This window comes from Giraffa tippelskirchi, chromosome 1, assembly GCF_054371585.1.
Source record: "Giraffa tippelskirchi isolate mGirTip1 chromosome 1, T2T-mGirTip1v1.2.pri, whole genome shotgun sequence".
Classification (NCBI taxonomy): Eukaryota; Metazoa; Chordata; class Mammalia; order Artiodactyla; family Giraffidae; genus Giraffa; species Giraffa tippelskirchi.
Genome location: NC_137275.1, coordinates 75,751,472 through 75,767,345, shown reverse-complemented (window position 1 = coordinate 75,767,345; position 15,874 = coordinate 75,751,472). Strand labels below are relative to the sequence as shown.

Below are 15,874 nucleotides of genomic sequence, written 5' to 3'. Positions count from 1 at the left end.
TGAAGTTATATTCTTCTGCATTTGGATGGAATGTCCTGAAGATATCAATGAGATCCATCTCATGTAATGAATCATTTGACTTGTGTTTCCTTATTAATTTTCTCTTTTGATGATCTGTCCGTTGGTGTGAGTGGGGTGTTAAAGTCTCCTACTATTATTGTGTTATTGTCAATTTCTCTTTTTATGTCTGTTAGTGTTTGTCTTATGTATTAAGGTGCTTCTATGTTTAAATACATTTTTAAAATTTAAAAACAATTACTGTCAATTTTAAAAGATGTTAAATGTGATTTAGATATAAAATACTATTTGCTTTAACTTGTTTCCAGATTAAAAAGTAAACGCATATCTATTTTAAATGGTGACCCCAGTGATTAAAACAGCAATTTTTCCTGCCATATCTCAGTTAAAAATAATCTTTACCATCAGTTATAGAAGACAGAGTTTCTTCATTGACCAGAATGATATTTGAAGTAGGTAAATTTATTAAAAAATAATAAAAAATATTTCCATGCTTTGTTGAGTTTCTGTACAAGTTGATTTGTTTCATATTGGGAGAAAAATCTAACCAATGGCCACAAGTTCTATGATGTCCCCTTGCTGCTAAAATGCATCGTATTAGGCCAGAGGGAACTAGGAAAGATAGAAAATGTTTCATGATAGTCCATCAATATCACAAGGAAAAAAACTGAAAGCATATGTTGAACTGGCAGCATCATATGCATGCAAGTGAGAGCACATTTCTACTGTCAAATCAGTTGCACTTTTTCACGGTTGAAAGTCAAATGAAATGCTTAAATGTATTGAGTCATTGAAGTTAGAGACTAATTACAGCTAGATTTATGGCTGTACTAAAATAAAGCTAGTCAGAAAACAGCTAAATTCCCTGACCATACCAAGTCTGACTGATGACTCACCTTATATATTTAGAGAGCATCATTTGTTCTCACTTCTGTGTGTTTATTTGACAGCTTGCCAGTATCCATTAGGTGGCCAGGAGGAAAGGGGGAAACACTCTGAGTGCATGACAAGGCACTGGGATTGATTTGTGGCTTTTGATAATTTCAGGATGGTGTTATCTGGTTTAGTACAGAGACAGATCTGTAACTGCAGATAATCACTGACTGTTATCATCCCAGGGGTCATTTACTTGACCCAAGTGTCTCTGGACCTGAGAGCCTGAGGATAAACATCATTCCCCTCCATTCCCCTCCATCTGCAGGGCTTCAGCCACCCCTCGCAGTCTCCCAGTGATTTACTGCCATCCCCAAGGGTGTCTCACATGTGCTCAAGAACAAGTCTGCTTGCGTTCATCTGCTTTCCTTTCCTTTTATGAATCTACTGTCTTCAAGTTACTAAGGGAGGAATCATGCCACTGCCACCCTTGGTGGTGACCTTGCTTCTGGTGCCCTGAGTACTTCAATTACGTCAATCAAACAGGCACCTTCAGCGTTTGCTGCAGTTTTTTCTCTCTCTCTCTTCCCCTCCTTAAGATCCCTAGAGCCATTCGGGGAACAGATACTGTTTCCCCTTTTACACCTCTGCATCAGTACTTCCACTCTCCCGAGACCATTTTCCTCTCATTTTTTCTCCCCACAAACAAAACATTATAAAATAGATGCACAGAGGGAGTGTGATGAGAATAGAAGCCCATTAGCCATTTGGATTCAGTCAGTTCAGTTTATGAAAAGTTCATACAGGAAGGTCACATTTAAATTGAGATCAGAAAGGTGAGAAGGGGCCCACCATGTGATGAGAGAATGCTTAGGGTGGGGTAATTAGAATGTGGGGCAGAAAAATCCAAGGCAGAACAAGCTGACCTGTGAAGGCCCTGTGGGTGGGAGAATCTGGTGGTTTTAATGGGATGAAATGACCTGCATAGATAGAATATAGGGAATATGAGAGAGGAAGGAAGACATAGAGGCTGTAGCTATTTCAGATTTTACAATGAAAAAGTTTGGATTTATGTATAGGTTGTGGGAAGGCATTGAAATTTTATTCCTCTCTCATTACCCTATTTATGTAGTCTCTGATTTATGAGCTACAAGTATGCAAGAAATAAACCAAAAAATAAACAACAATGGAACTGTGGTAATCTTTTCATCACAAAATGCTATATATCCATTTCCAAAATGTAAAAATCTTCTAATATAAATTTGGATATGCTTGTAAATATTAAGCATTATTGGACAATATTGTGTAAACGTGGGATTTATTGCATGAGTACAATTAAACAGGTGAGAAGCACCTCAGTATCCATTGAGTTAATGCATGCACATTTTTTATCCTCCTGAAATGCTGTGAAAAGAAATTGTTAGGTAGTGTACATAAAACACTTCAGTTTCTTTGAAGAAAGTAACTCTTATAAATAGAAAAATTATGACTGGTTGGTTCTGACAGCTTCCAAAGTCATCACTCAAAAGTGAATTTGGAATTTAATTATTGAAATGACTCAGATGTAGCCAAGTTCTCAAAAGCGTTTAGTTCCATAGATTCCTTCAAAAAACAAGGACTCTTGAATTTTAATGAAGAAGTGTCCATTTCAGAGTAGAGATATTTAAAAACTGCCTCTGTTTTGGAAAAATAATCTGTATTTATATTATATAAACTGATTTGCACTTAAAAGGGATATCATTCTACTTGTGCCTTTATAATTATGTATCCACCTGTAGGATCACAGCCATACATTTGCTGAAGGTTGTCAGACCTTCAGAGCATGCTATAATAATAGATCTTTTAGGTCCAATGGCTCATTTTATGTAAGCCTCTTAAAGTGGCAGACTGTTGTCACAAAAGCATCAGATACTTGGTGCAGAATTTCAGTGTTTTGTTTTTCAAAAAAATCTGTTTTTCAGAAAAAAAAAGTATGTTTTGTTCATACCTTTACCACAAATACCAATTTTTTTTAAACAATAAAATCCAATGCTTGTTTCCTCTCTCAAAATATCTCCCTCTCCATCCATACGTGTTATGCTTATTCACTAAGGACTATACCAGTATCGGATGCTATTGTCTGTGTTTTTTCCTGGAACAAGTGTTAATTAATCTCCTTGGGTGTGTATGTAGACTGGGGAACATAGATGGAAGGAGGAGTCATTGTCTAGGGAGTTACCCTCATCTCTGCAGAAGAGCAGATAGATGCTCTATATGAAAACCTTTTAAAGAGGAAATGGAGCGGCCACTCCTCCAGGGCTTCCTCAATAGTCAGACCCCTTCATGGCTTTAGATCATCTGGGTTTTGTCCTCCCAAGGCCACTTGATGAGTTGAGGAGCCATTGTTCTTGTTCAGATTTTGTCATACATACACTCTCCAGAAAAGATGCTTGGAAGGAGATACATGCTTTCTCTGAAACCATGAGAGTATGTCATACATTCCAAATAAAAAGGGAGATGAATGAGACAATATAACTTATAAAAATAATTTACAGAAACACCCAGAGGATGTATGTTTAAAAAAAGTCCAGTTTCTTGCTTAGATCCTGATGTTGTTGAGTATGGCCTCGAGATTTGGAACATTTTTTTTTTTTTCTTTTATGTATTTACCTTTAAAAGATGAAGGGTTCTAAGGAACTTTACTTATGTCATTTAGAGAGTAGATTATACTACTTAGGAAGACTATAAATATTATCCCAAAACATTTTGTGAGTTTTTAAATAACATAGAATTATACAGAATGTTAACACTTAAAGAGGAAAAATGATTTAGCAGTGCCCCAGGTAAATATCTGGAGGAGGGCATGGCAAGCCACTCCAGTATTCTTGCCTGGAGAATCCCCATGGACAGAGGAGCCTGGTGGGCTACAGTCTATGGGATCGCAAAGAGTTGGACATGACTGAGTGACTAAGCACAGGTAAATATACCATTTTGTCTTTCTACAGTGTGATAAGCTATAGTTTTCAAAAAGTGTAAAAAAAAAAATATGTTTCACACAAAAATAAATATGTGTTGAAAGTTTTATTATTGGTATTAACAATATTATAAAAATGAGAATCACTAAGCTGGTAAGACTGGTTCAAAGGAGAATTTGAGGAATAAAAATGTATACAAACAGTGAGTCACAGGACTTCTGAAATGAATTGGCTAATAGATACAAAACCAGTTAATATTTTACTAAGCAAGGAATTGTAACCTTTGGGATTATGTTTTCTTTGTTGTTGTTCAGTCACTAAGTTGTGTCCGACTCTTGGTGACCCCATGGACTGCAACATGCGAGGCTTCTCTGTCCCTCACTATCTCGGAGTTTGCTCAAACTCATGTCCATTGAGTCGGTGATGTCATCCAACCATCTCATCCTCTGTTGCCCCCTTCTCCTCCTGCCCTCAGTCTTTCCCAGCATCAGAATCTTTTCCAATGAGTTGAAACTTTGCATCAGGTGGCCAAAGTATTGGAGCTTCAGCATCAGTCCTTCCAATGAATATTCAAGGGCGATTTCCTTTAGGATTGACTGGTTTGAACTCCTTGCTGTCAAAGGTACTTTCAAGAGTCTTCTCCAGCACCATAGTTCAAAAGCGTTAATTTGGCTCTCGGCCTTCTCTCTGTCCAGCTCTCACATCCGTACATGACTGCTGGAAAAATAGCTTTGACAATATGGACCTTCAATGGAAAAGTGATGTCTTCTGCTTTTTAATACATTGTCTAGGTTTGTCATAGCAATTCTTCCAAGGAGCAAGCATCTTTTAATTTCATGACTGCAGTCACAATCCACAGTGATTTTAGAACCCAAGAAAATAAAGTGTGTCACTGTTTCCATTTTTTCCCCATTCATTTGCTATAAAGTAATGGGCCAGATGTCTTGATCTTAGTTTTTTGAATGTTGAGCTTTAAGCCAGTTTGTTCACTCTCCTCTTTCAACTTCATCGGGAGGCTCTTTAGTTCCTCTTCGCTTTCTGCCATTAGGGTGGTGTCATATGCATATCTGAGGTTGATATTTCTCCTAGCAATCTTGATTCCAGTTTGTGATTCATCCAACCTGGCATTTCACATTATGTATAAGCAAGGTACTTGCTTATACTGGGAACCAGTACTTTTCCCAGTACTTGGAACCTTGACGTACTGCTTTCCCAGTTTTGAACCAGTTCATTGTTCCATGTCCGCTTCTAACTGTTGATTCTTGACCTGCATATAGGTTTCTCAGCAGGCACGTAAGGTAGTCTACTATTCCTATCTCTTGAAGAATTTTCCACTGTTTGTTGTGATCCACACAGTTGGATGCTTTAGCATAGTCACTGAAGCAGAAGTAGATGTTTTTCTGGAATTCTCTTGCTTTTTCTGTGATCCAATGGATGTTGGCAATTTGACCTCTGGTTCCTCTGCCTTTTCTAAATCCAGCTTGTACATCTGGAAGTTCTCAGTTCATGTATTGTTGAAGTCTAGCTTGAAGGATTTTGAGCATTACCTTGCTAGCATGTGAAATGAGTGCAATTGTATGGTAGTTTGAACATTCTTTAACATTGCCTTTCTTTCAGATTATGTTTTCTACGGTACAAAAATCTACATTTTACAACTCAACGTATTTGAGCTTGAACCAGTCTAATTCAGATATTTTCTTTTAGATATTTTCATAATCATTGGTGAGCTTGTTAAAAATAACATTTAAAGGGCACATAGTAATAATCCTTTCTTTATTCCTGTTTGTAATTCTCTCATGTGTGCAAGTAGTATGAAAACTTAACAATTGACATCATTTGGGCCCAGAAACTCCTCTAAGAAAGCATTCTAGTCTATGATATGTATATGTGCTTGCTTGTGTGAGTGTGTTTAACATGTATTTGTGTATATGTATATTAACAAAACTAAACATGATAAGAAACTGTAATTAACTGATTTTAGAGCAGGTGGTATGCTCTTGTTGGTTTGTTCAGTTGCTCAGTCATGTCTGACTCTTTGCAACCCCATGGGCTGCAGCACGCAAGGCTTCCTGTCCTTCACCATATCCTGGAGCTGGCTCAAACTCATGTTCATTGAATCAGTGATACCATCTAACCATCTCATCCTCTATCATCCCCTTCGCCTCCTGCCTTCAATCTTTCTAACCATCAGGGTCTTTTCTAATGAGTCAGCTCTTTGCATCACGTGGCCTAAGTATTGGAACTTCAGCATCAGTCCTTCCAGTGAATATTCGGGATTGATTTCCTTTAGGATTGACTGATTTGATCTTTTGGCAGTCCAAGGGACTCTCAACATTGTTTCTCCATATATTTGCTGTGAAGTGATGGGACTAGATGCCATGATCTTTGTTTTTCATATTCTGAGTTTTAAGCCAACTTTTTCACTCTCCTCTTTCATTTTCATCAAGAGGCTCTTAGTTCCTCTTTGTTTTCTGCCCTAAGTGTGGTGTCATCTGCAATATCTGAGGTTATTGATATTTCTCCCAGCAATCTTGATTCCAGTTTGTGCTTCATCCAGCCTGGCATTTTGCATGATGTACTCTGCATATACATTAAATAAGCAGGGTGACAACATACAGCCTCGATGTACTCTTTTCCCAGTTTGGAACCAGTCTATTCTATGCCTGTTTCTAACTTTTGCTTCTTGGTCTGCTTACAGGTTTCTTATGTGGCAGGTCAGGTAGTCTGGTATTCCCATCTCTTTAAGAATTTTCCACAGTTTGTTGTGATTCACACAGTCAAGGGCTTTAGCATAGTCAGTGAAGCAGAAATAGATGTTTTTCTAGAATTCTCTTGCTTTTCTGTGATCCAATGGACGTTGGCAATTTGATCTCTGGTTCTGCTGCCTTTTCTAAATCCAGCTTGAACATCTGGAAGTTTTCAGTTCATGTACTGTTGTAGCCTAACTTGAAGAATTTTGAGCATTTTGCTAGCGTGTGAGATGAATGCAGTTGTGTGGTAGTTTGAATATTCTTTGACATTGCCTTTATTTGGGATTGGATTGAAAATGGACCTTTTCCAGTCTTGTGCCACTGCTGAGTTTTCCAAATTTGCTGGCATATTGAGTGCAGCATTTTCACAGCATTATCTTTTAGGATTTGAAATAGTTCAGCTGGAATTCCATCACCTCCACTAGCTTTGTTTGTAGTGATGTTTCCTAAGGCCTACTTGACTTCACTCTCCAGGATGTCTGGCTCTAGGTGAGTGATCACACAATATGGTTTTCTGGGTCTTTAAGATCTTTTTTGTATGATTCTTCTGTGTGTTCTTGTCACCGCTTCTTAATATGGTATGCTCTAAAGGGAGTTAATAGGAGAAGTAAACAGTATTATACTATGCTTTGTGTTCCATGTTTTTTCTTTTTGCAAACACTTTTGTAGAAGTTTGTTAGAAGATATTAGTTTCTGAGAAATATGGTAGGTTTTAAAGTCAAATCCAGAGGGAAGGAGAGACTTAGGAGTAGCTGGTAGTAGCGAGGTTTGTTTTTTATTTTTTTCCCTTCAACATTTCTTGAACTTGTGTTTGAATTATAGTTCTATAAGTTCCCACCCAACTGTTCTGTTTTCAGTGTTCTGCTGAGATATACAGGAATAAAACTGTTAATGAATTCTGCTAAAATTTTAATGGTTTAGAAGGTACAAATATTTTTCCATTTGCTTGAATTCCATTCATTAAAGTAAGCACTGGCTGAGAGTTTTAACACAAATAACTCCCCCTAGTATGCAGTATGTTTAAATGTGCACCCACACACTTCCAGGCTTGCTTTGTGGGGCAGTGTGGCCTGTTACTTCAGAGCACAGTTTCTGGAGCTAAGCTTCCTGGTTCCACTTCCTACACATTGAGAGAATTGGGATACGTTAGTTACGTCTGTAGAATGGACTTCATCCTAGCACCTGACTCCTATGCTAAAGTCCCTAATAAGTATTAGCAAGTGGTTAACTAGTCATGCTGCAGTCCATGTGGTTGCAAAGAGTCAGACATGACTGAAGGGCTGAACAACAACAAATCTTTAGAAATATATATTAGCTACTATTTATACCTAGTCTACAATTTCATTCTATTGTCAAGACACTTTCATTTTTTTTTTTTTTTTTTTTTCCCTTTTCTTTTTTTTTTTTTTTTTTTTTTTTTTTTTATAAATTTATTTATTTTACTTGGGGGCTAATTACTTTACAATATTGTAATAGTTTTTGCCATACATTGACAAGAATCAGCCATGGGTTTACATGTGTTCCCCTTCCCGAACCCCCCACCCACCTCCCTCCCCCTCCCATCCCTCTGGATCATCCCACTGCCCCGGCCCCGAGCCCTTGTCACATGCATCGAACATGGAATGGTGCTCTGTTTCACATATGACAATACACATGTCTCAATGCCATTCTCCCAGAACGGCCCACCCTCACCTTCTCCCTCAGAGTCCATAAAATTGTTCCATGCATCTGTGTCTCTCATTCTGTCCCGCATATAGGGTTATCGTTACCATCTTTCAGATTCCATATATATGCATTAGTATACTGTATTGTTGTTTTTCTTTCTGGCTTACTTCACTCTGTATAATGGGCTCCAGTTTCATCCATCTCAGTAGAACCGGTTCAAATGTATTTTTTTTAATGGCTGAGTAATATTCCATTGTGTATATGTACCACAGCTTCCTTATCCATTCATCTGCTGATGGACATCTAGGTTGCTTCTTGTCATCGAAGACACTTTCATTTTAAACTTAGTTTATACTTCTTCATGTTTTGTAATTCTGAAAGGCCACTGTATTATTAAGTACTTTAAGATTGGTAGGTACTTTCTTTATCCAGAACACTAAACTGCTGTGGGAGTCCCATAGATAACACCAGGAATATAAAATGCACCATCTGTAATGAGATTTGGGAGCTTCTTCCACGAGGGAGTGAGGCTAAAGAGTGAGGTGGTTCTCATTGCCTTGGGATTATAGAATCCCAAGGATTAAGGCTTTTCTAGAAGTGTGTGCTCTCCGAAAAGCTGATTATCTTTTTTCCTTCTCCAGAGGAAAAAATTCCTTTCTCAAAGGAGTCTTACTAGACAATGAATATGTAAAATTTTGCAACAATGGATTAAGAAAACGTTAGTCTTAATCTCTGCATATTACCTGAAGAGCTTATTTTTAAAATTCAAATTTCTGTTGGTTCTTCCTCAAAGATTCTGATTCAGTAGTTAAAGGACAAAGCCTGGGACTCTGCATTTATAATAAGGACTTCAAATGTTACCCATTCATAGTGATGTTAATGTTCTATATCTAGCTGTACATAAAAGGTAAATAAAAATGTGTAAAAACAAAATATCACACAGAATGTATTTAACATATAACAAATTGTGTTATCTTTTTTGGGGTGGTTGTATCTCTTCCTACTTGGATCTGAATCCTAATTTCTGTTACAAATCACTGAGGGATTCCTATTTTAAAACAATTAAATTGAGTTAATTTTTTAGTAACTCAGATTTTCTGTTTCCTCTGCTGGTGTTTTATACACATTAATTTATTCATTTTTTAAAAAACTTACTTGGCATTGTTTACTGGGCACTGGGCAAAGAAGTAACTGTAGAAGGTACATGCGTGCATGCATGCTGAGTCATTTCAGTCGTGTCCGACTCTTTGTGACCCTATGGACTGTAGCCCACCGGGCTCCTCTGTCCATGAAATTCTCCAGGTAAGAATACTGGAATGGGTTGCCATGCCCTCCTCCAAGGGATCTTCCCGACCCAGGAATCAAACCCAGGTCTCCTGCATCTCCTGCATTGGCAGGTGGGTTCTTTACCTTTATAGCCACCTGCCTGTATTTTTATTTTAATGCAGCACAATGCAACAAGACATTCTCCAAAGTGTAGGAATAGTTATGCTCTGGTTTGCATCCCTATAGCCAGTAGCCAGGATCTCCCATCACTGCAGTAAGTGGGGAAGGCCCCTGTACGTAGATTTGAATCTCTTGGTGACTAATCATTTATCAGTTTGCATCTTGTCTCCATAAGCATTCACACCTTAGAGAGTGATCCAGTGTAAATATAACTTTAGCATTTTGATTGCAACAAGCACCCGATTCCTGTTTCTTTACAAGCTCAACTTAAATCAGAAAAGTGCATTACAGGTTATAAAATATGTGTAAAATTCATAATGACCTCTTTAAAAAAAGTACAGAAATAAGATTAAGCCCACTCCAGAGACCTTTTTGAGAATATCTGTATATCAGAAAATTTGGCTGAGAAGCAACCTGTTTCTCAATACATTTTTTTCTCTTTTGATAATGAAGAACTAAAAATACTTAAAGGTGCAGAACAGCAATGTGTCTCCAGTGATCCTCTCTTAATTAATGTGCTGATCTAAGTAGAGAAAAGGGACAATCGCAAGAGTCCCTTAATAATTATCTAGCCAAGAGCTTCAGATAGTTACAGCAGGGAAATTTTAAAGACACAAAACATCCTGTAAAAATTTGACCTCTCATTTTGATTCACACATTTTATTTAAAATAATATTTTCTTTCATGTTGATGTCTAAACTTCACAAAGTCAGCCTAATGTCAGATGGATCCCAGGAAATCAAAATGTTTCTGACTTCACAGTTGGAGGATTTCGATATAGTAAACCAGCCTTTTAAAAATCCTATGTTGAGAGTAAGAGGACTGAATGAAAAAAAATCAAGACATTTTCAAATAAAAATAAACAGAGAAATGTAGAGTGGCATAATAAAATATATTCAAAATAAGAAGTATTAACTCTTGGCAAAGAAAAAAATAGTCTCAGACAATGATATGTTCCATTTGTAAAGATGATCATTAATTAGTGGTCTTGCTGGGGGAAACATTGGAGAAAATGCTGAACCATCACATTCATGAATATTAAAACAACCCATTAGCCACACTTCCCTTTTGCTTAATTTCACAACTGATAGTCCAAATAATATTCAGTTTTCCTCCACTGTAATTAAAAAAAAAAAAGCTTAAGCCATCAGTTGAGTTTCTGGACTTTATAATTTCAGTCAGGAAATGCATAAAATTATTTCATGTTAAAAGCCAGCTTGCCTTCATGATCTCTCTAAATCTTAAAAAAATCTCCCATCAGCCCTCATTCTAACTTGAATAATGACAGTGTTTTCTGAAAATGATAAACTGTCTCTCCTTGGTTTGCCTCAAGATAGAGTGTATAAACCGTCCTTAGAGATTGAGCTCTCAATTCTAAGTTGTCCTTTGTGATAACAAGCAAGGACACTGCTTTGTATTAAGTGGCCACAGTGTGAAGCACAGCCAGGCAGCACTGAATTTTCTAACATCTTCTATTCTTTTTAAAATGACTGAGATATAAATTAGATTATAAGTAGAAAAGTGTATAGATGCTATATTTCCAACATATCTTTTTTCCTGGATTATTTCCCTATCGTGAGATCCTTTTTTTTCAGGTGCCTGGCACTCCATGGCGTTGTGTGTTCACAGGCACCAAGGCAGTTGTCTCACCTGCCAGAAATAGCTGTGAAATTAAAAAGAGGACCAGAGGAGAGAGGTGTATTTAACACCTAAGGTTAAATAGCTGAGAGTGAAACTGGGATGTCGGTTATGGATATACAGGTTCATCGTTAAATAGTTTATGGAAATAATTTCTGTTCTGAACGTGATTCAAATTAACCCATGTCAATCTGGACTGATAATTAATCCATTCAATACGTATTGTGCTTGGCCACGAAGAACGTAAAATTGAAGGACTAAGCTTTCACATTTAGATACTTGGTAAAAACTTGTTTTATACCACCTCTGTGTAACTAGTGGGTATGTGGGTTTTGGAAGTCTTATTTTACAGGTGTGCAGGTGAAATATAGATTAGATAATCTGTCAAATTACTTTATCAGCTATACATTGAAAATGGCTTTGAGAAGTTTCTTAACTAGTGACATTGTATTATATCAGTTTGTATTTTCCCTGAAGTAAAATGTTTGTATGTATCTTTTGTGAGAAACATTGATGTGTTAATAGTTGATCCTTCTGGTTTTCACACCTGCTTCAAGGATTTCTGTCAATTCCTTTGATGTGCCTATGTCCCCTGTCCCAGGGGCAGTGGGAATGGTGGGCAGGAACCACTTTTATCTGTTTATGTGGAGACTTTTTAAAGTTTTTTTTATAAAAACAGTTATTTTATACTTCATAATAATTACTATATGATGATGATAAAAAGGTTTAAAATGATTGGATTGTCAGTTCTGGGCAGGAGTTTTTCTGCTGTGATAACCATTAGTCTAGGAGAAGCTCCAACCTGCTATTTTCTGAGCATAAGCACATGACAACACCAATACAGTTCTACTTTTGTTTTATTGAGAACATCCAATGGCTTTCAAATATTCCTTTTGCCTAGGAAAAAATTCACGAGAGGCAGACATTCTTTTCCAGAGTAGGTTGCTGAGTCTGTTAGGAAAGTAAACTGTGGGCACTGGCTCTCCTGCTCTAGTGGACTTTCTGATAAAACCATCTTTGTACTGCCTGTGTCTTGGTTTCCACCGAGATGGGATATAAGGTACTCAACACCAGATTATGGTTTGAGATTTAAAAAAAGAGAAAAGTCACATCAAAAAAGACTGCCAGCACTTTAAAAGGTTAGGGTGAAGGAGGGATAGTTCCCTAGGCTTATAATTCAGAGCTATCAAAATTAATCAAAATCTAGAGGAATCTAGAATGAGGGTAAGCAAAACAATAAAAGTTAATTTAGAAGAAAATGATGTTCCTCTGGCTACTGCTTTTATTATGAGGAATAAAGTCATTTGTCTCTGACCTAGGACTCTTGTGTCTTTGGCTAGCACTCACAGAGCTATGGCAGGATAACTTGTTGGCTTGCAAGTAGGATAAAATGAGTTACCACAGTTAGTAAATAACAGTTGCTAAATTATGTCCAATCAACTTCTATATTAGCTCGCAACAGCAATCCCTTTGCTCTGTTTTTACTCCCTTCCTCTAGTCAAATCATCACCTCTCTCTGGATTATTGCTGTGAGTGCTCCCAACAAATGATCCATCCATTTCTGCTTCCCTTCCTTCCAAACTGTTCTGTGCATCATTTCCAATACATTTCTCCTCAAACAAAATGCATACATACCATACAACTTTTCTAGGTGTTACACAGTACAGTTCTTCTGGCTTTTTCTTTGTTTGTTTTTAGTAGATATTCATTTTCCTTCTTTATTTGCTGTCCTGGGTCTTTGTTGCTGCTTGTGGGCTTTCTTTGGTTGCCACAAGCGGGGGCTACTATTCATTGTGGTGAGCAGGCTTCTCACTGTGGTGGCTTCTCTTGTTGTGGAGCACAGGCTCTAGGGTACAGGTAGCTGGGTGGGTGGTCTCAATAGTTGTGTTGCTCCGGCTTAGTTGTCCCACAGCATGTGGAATCTTCCTGGACCAAGGATTGAACCCATGTCCCCTGCATTGGCAGGCAGATTCTTTACCACTGGAGCACCAGGAAAGTCCACACAGAAGTATTCTTCTATGTTTAAACCCCATTGAGTAACCATCATAGTACTCCTCCATCTCCATACCCTGTTCTCCTGTCAGCCAAAATCACTTCTCTGTCACTGTGTTTTTTCCATGATGTGTCCTCTTCCTGAAGTTGCTGGTCTGACAAAAACATTCAGATCCAGTTCTAATGATGTTTCATTTAACCAGAAGGCATCACAACTCATTCTGAACATTTTATTGTTACCTTTCTTCTGCCCTTTTATCACATTTACTACCTTGTGTTTTACCAGCTTTTATGTATCTTTTAGTTATTTATCTGGACTTGAGGTTGCTTGAGATAAACCATGTCTTATATAGCATTGTATATTCTATGATTCCTGATATATGTACTATACATAATTATGTTTATTAGGTTTATACTGCTAATTATTTCCTTTTGATTAATTGAATATGTTAATATTGGCAATATCATTGCATGTTTGATATTTGGTAATATAACACAAAACATAGAACTTCTATCCCTGAATTAGGCTATAGAGAAACATTTTCTGTATCATAGTTTTTGTCAAATTTGGAGATGCTCATTGATAAATAATATGATAAAATCATCATTATTAGGACAGAACAACTTTAATTCTAAACTTGCCTTCAAAAATGTTAGACATTTTAAAAATGTATGGCACATTTTTGGAAGCAAGTCACAGTGCTCCCAAGTCATTGTGATTATACAGTGACTGTCATAAATACAGTCCCTGACTTGTGATGATTCAGCTTAGTATTGTTTTGACTTTATGATGGTGTGACAGTGATACTCATTCAGTAAAAACCATACTTTGAATTTTAATGTTTTCTAAGACTAGCAATATGTGGTACAATACACCCTCATGATACTGGGCAGTGACAGCTCTCAGTCAGCCATGCAGTCAGGAGGGTAAGCAAACAATACACCACCATTCTATACCCATACACCCATTCCGTTTCTTACTTTCATGAAAGCATTCAATAAATTACATGAGATATTCTATACTTTATTATAAAATAGGCTTTGTGTTAGTTGGTTTTGCCCAGCTATAGGCTAATGTAATTGGTGTGAGCACATTTAAGATAGGCTAGGCTAAGTTATGATGTTGGGTAGGTTACTTGTATTAAATGCATTTTAAACTTAGATTTTCAACTTACGTAGGGTATTGGGATATAAATACATTTTAAGTCAAAGAAGATCTGTAGTAATGTTACATTATTGGTATTTTCTATTTCTAAGATCTCAGTACTCTATATTTTCCCCTGTGTTGTATTTTTATGATGAGGGTATAATTGACTGATCTAGGAGTCTACTGTTTCACAAGTATAGTACTGCCCCTTTTGTGAGGTTGACCCAAGAGTCTGTAAAGGAAAAGTCAGGGCTTTTAAAATATAATGTGTTCTGCTTCAATTATGGAAAGCTAATTATTGCAAGGATAAGAGATGTTTCTTTAGCAACATTGTAAATATCAAGAAAAGTATATTTATCTTCAAGTACAAGTTCTGTGAATATTTCTCATCCTTGATATTGTCTAAATATAACACTGCTTCTGCTTTAAAGTCTTCAGTTAAAAACAATTAGAACATTGTATTTGTAGCATCTACACTGATAGCTCTGCAGTGTTTGCTTCTCATCTAAGTTCTAAGATGTACTCAGGATGTAACAGGTCCATCTATCATTTAGTACAAATGCTTTCAGCTGTATTCATAGGCAGCCAAGAGGAGAACAAAGAGGAGAGCCTGGGCTCCAGTTTGAGCAAACAAAACACCGCAGTTCATTGGAGAGTCAAAGCCAGCTAGTCAGTAAGATAAGGCAAAAGCTGTCATTTTTTTTTAATTGGAGGATAATTGCTTTACAGTATTTTGTGTTGATTTCTGCCATACATCAACATGAATCACTCATAGGTATACGCATGTCCCATCCCTCGTGAACCTCCCTCTTACCTCCCACCCCATCCAACCCCTCTAGGTTGTCCCAGAGCACCAGTCTGAGCTTCCTGCGTCATACAGCAAATTTCTACTGGTTAACTATTTCACATATGGTAATATATAAGTTTCCATGTTACTCTCTCAATTCTTCCCACCCTCTCCTTCCCCCACTGTGTCCACAAGTCTGTGCTCTATAACTGCATCTCCATTGCAGCCCTGCAGATAGGTTCATCAATACTATCTTCCTGGATTTCATACATATGTGTTAATATATGATATTTTGTTTTTCTCTTTTAGACTTACGTCACTCTGTATAATAGGTTCTAGGTTCCCCTACATCATTAGAACCGACTCAAATACACTCCTTTTTATGAATAAGATATATGTCTTTGTATATATGTACCACAGATTCTTCATCCATTCATCTGTCTATGGACATCTAGGTTGCTTCCATGTTCTAGCTATTGTAAATAGTGCTGCAGTGAATAGTGCTGCAGTGAACAATGGGATACATGCGTCTTTTTCAGTTTTGGTTTCCTCAGGGTCTGTGCCTAGGAGTGGGATTGCTGGGTCATATGGTGGTTTTATCCCA

General features: G+C 37.2%; 1 protein-coding gene and 1 long non-coding RNA gene across 17 annotated transcripts in view; one reads left to right on the top strand and one right to left on the bottom strand.

Moving 5' to 3' along the window:
- The window catches only part of SNCA (synuclein alpha), a 347,772-nt gene that overhangs the window by 305,146 nt on the left and 26,752 nt on the right, over positions 1-15,874 (top strand). The gene's annotated exons all lie outside the window — the stretch shown is intronic.
- Positions 13,062-15,874, bottom strand: part of LOC145546789 (uncharacterized) — a 226,873-nt gene continuing 224,060 nt past the window's right edge. The window contains exon 5 of the long non-coding RNA XR_014083272.1: positions 13,062-13,491. This is a non-coding gene — a long non-coding RNA (uncharacterized LOC145546789). The remainder of the gene's footprint in view (positions 13,492-15,874) is intronic.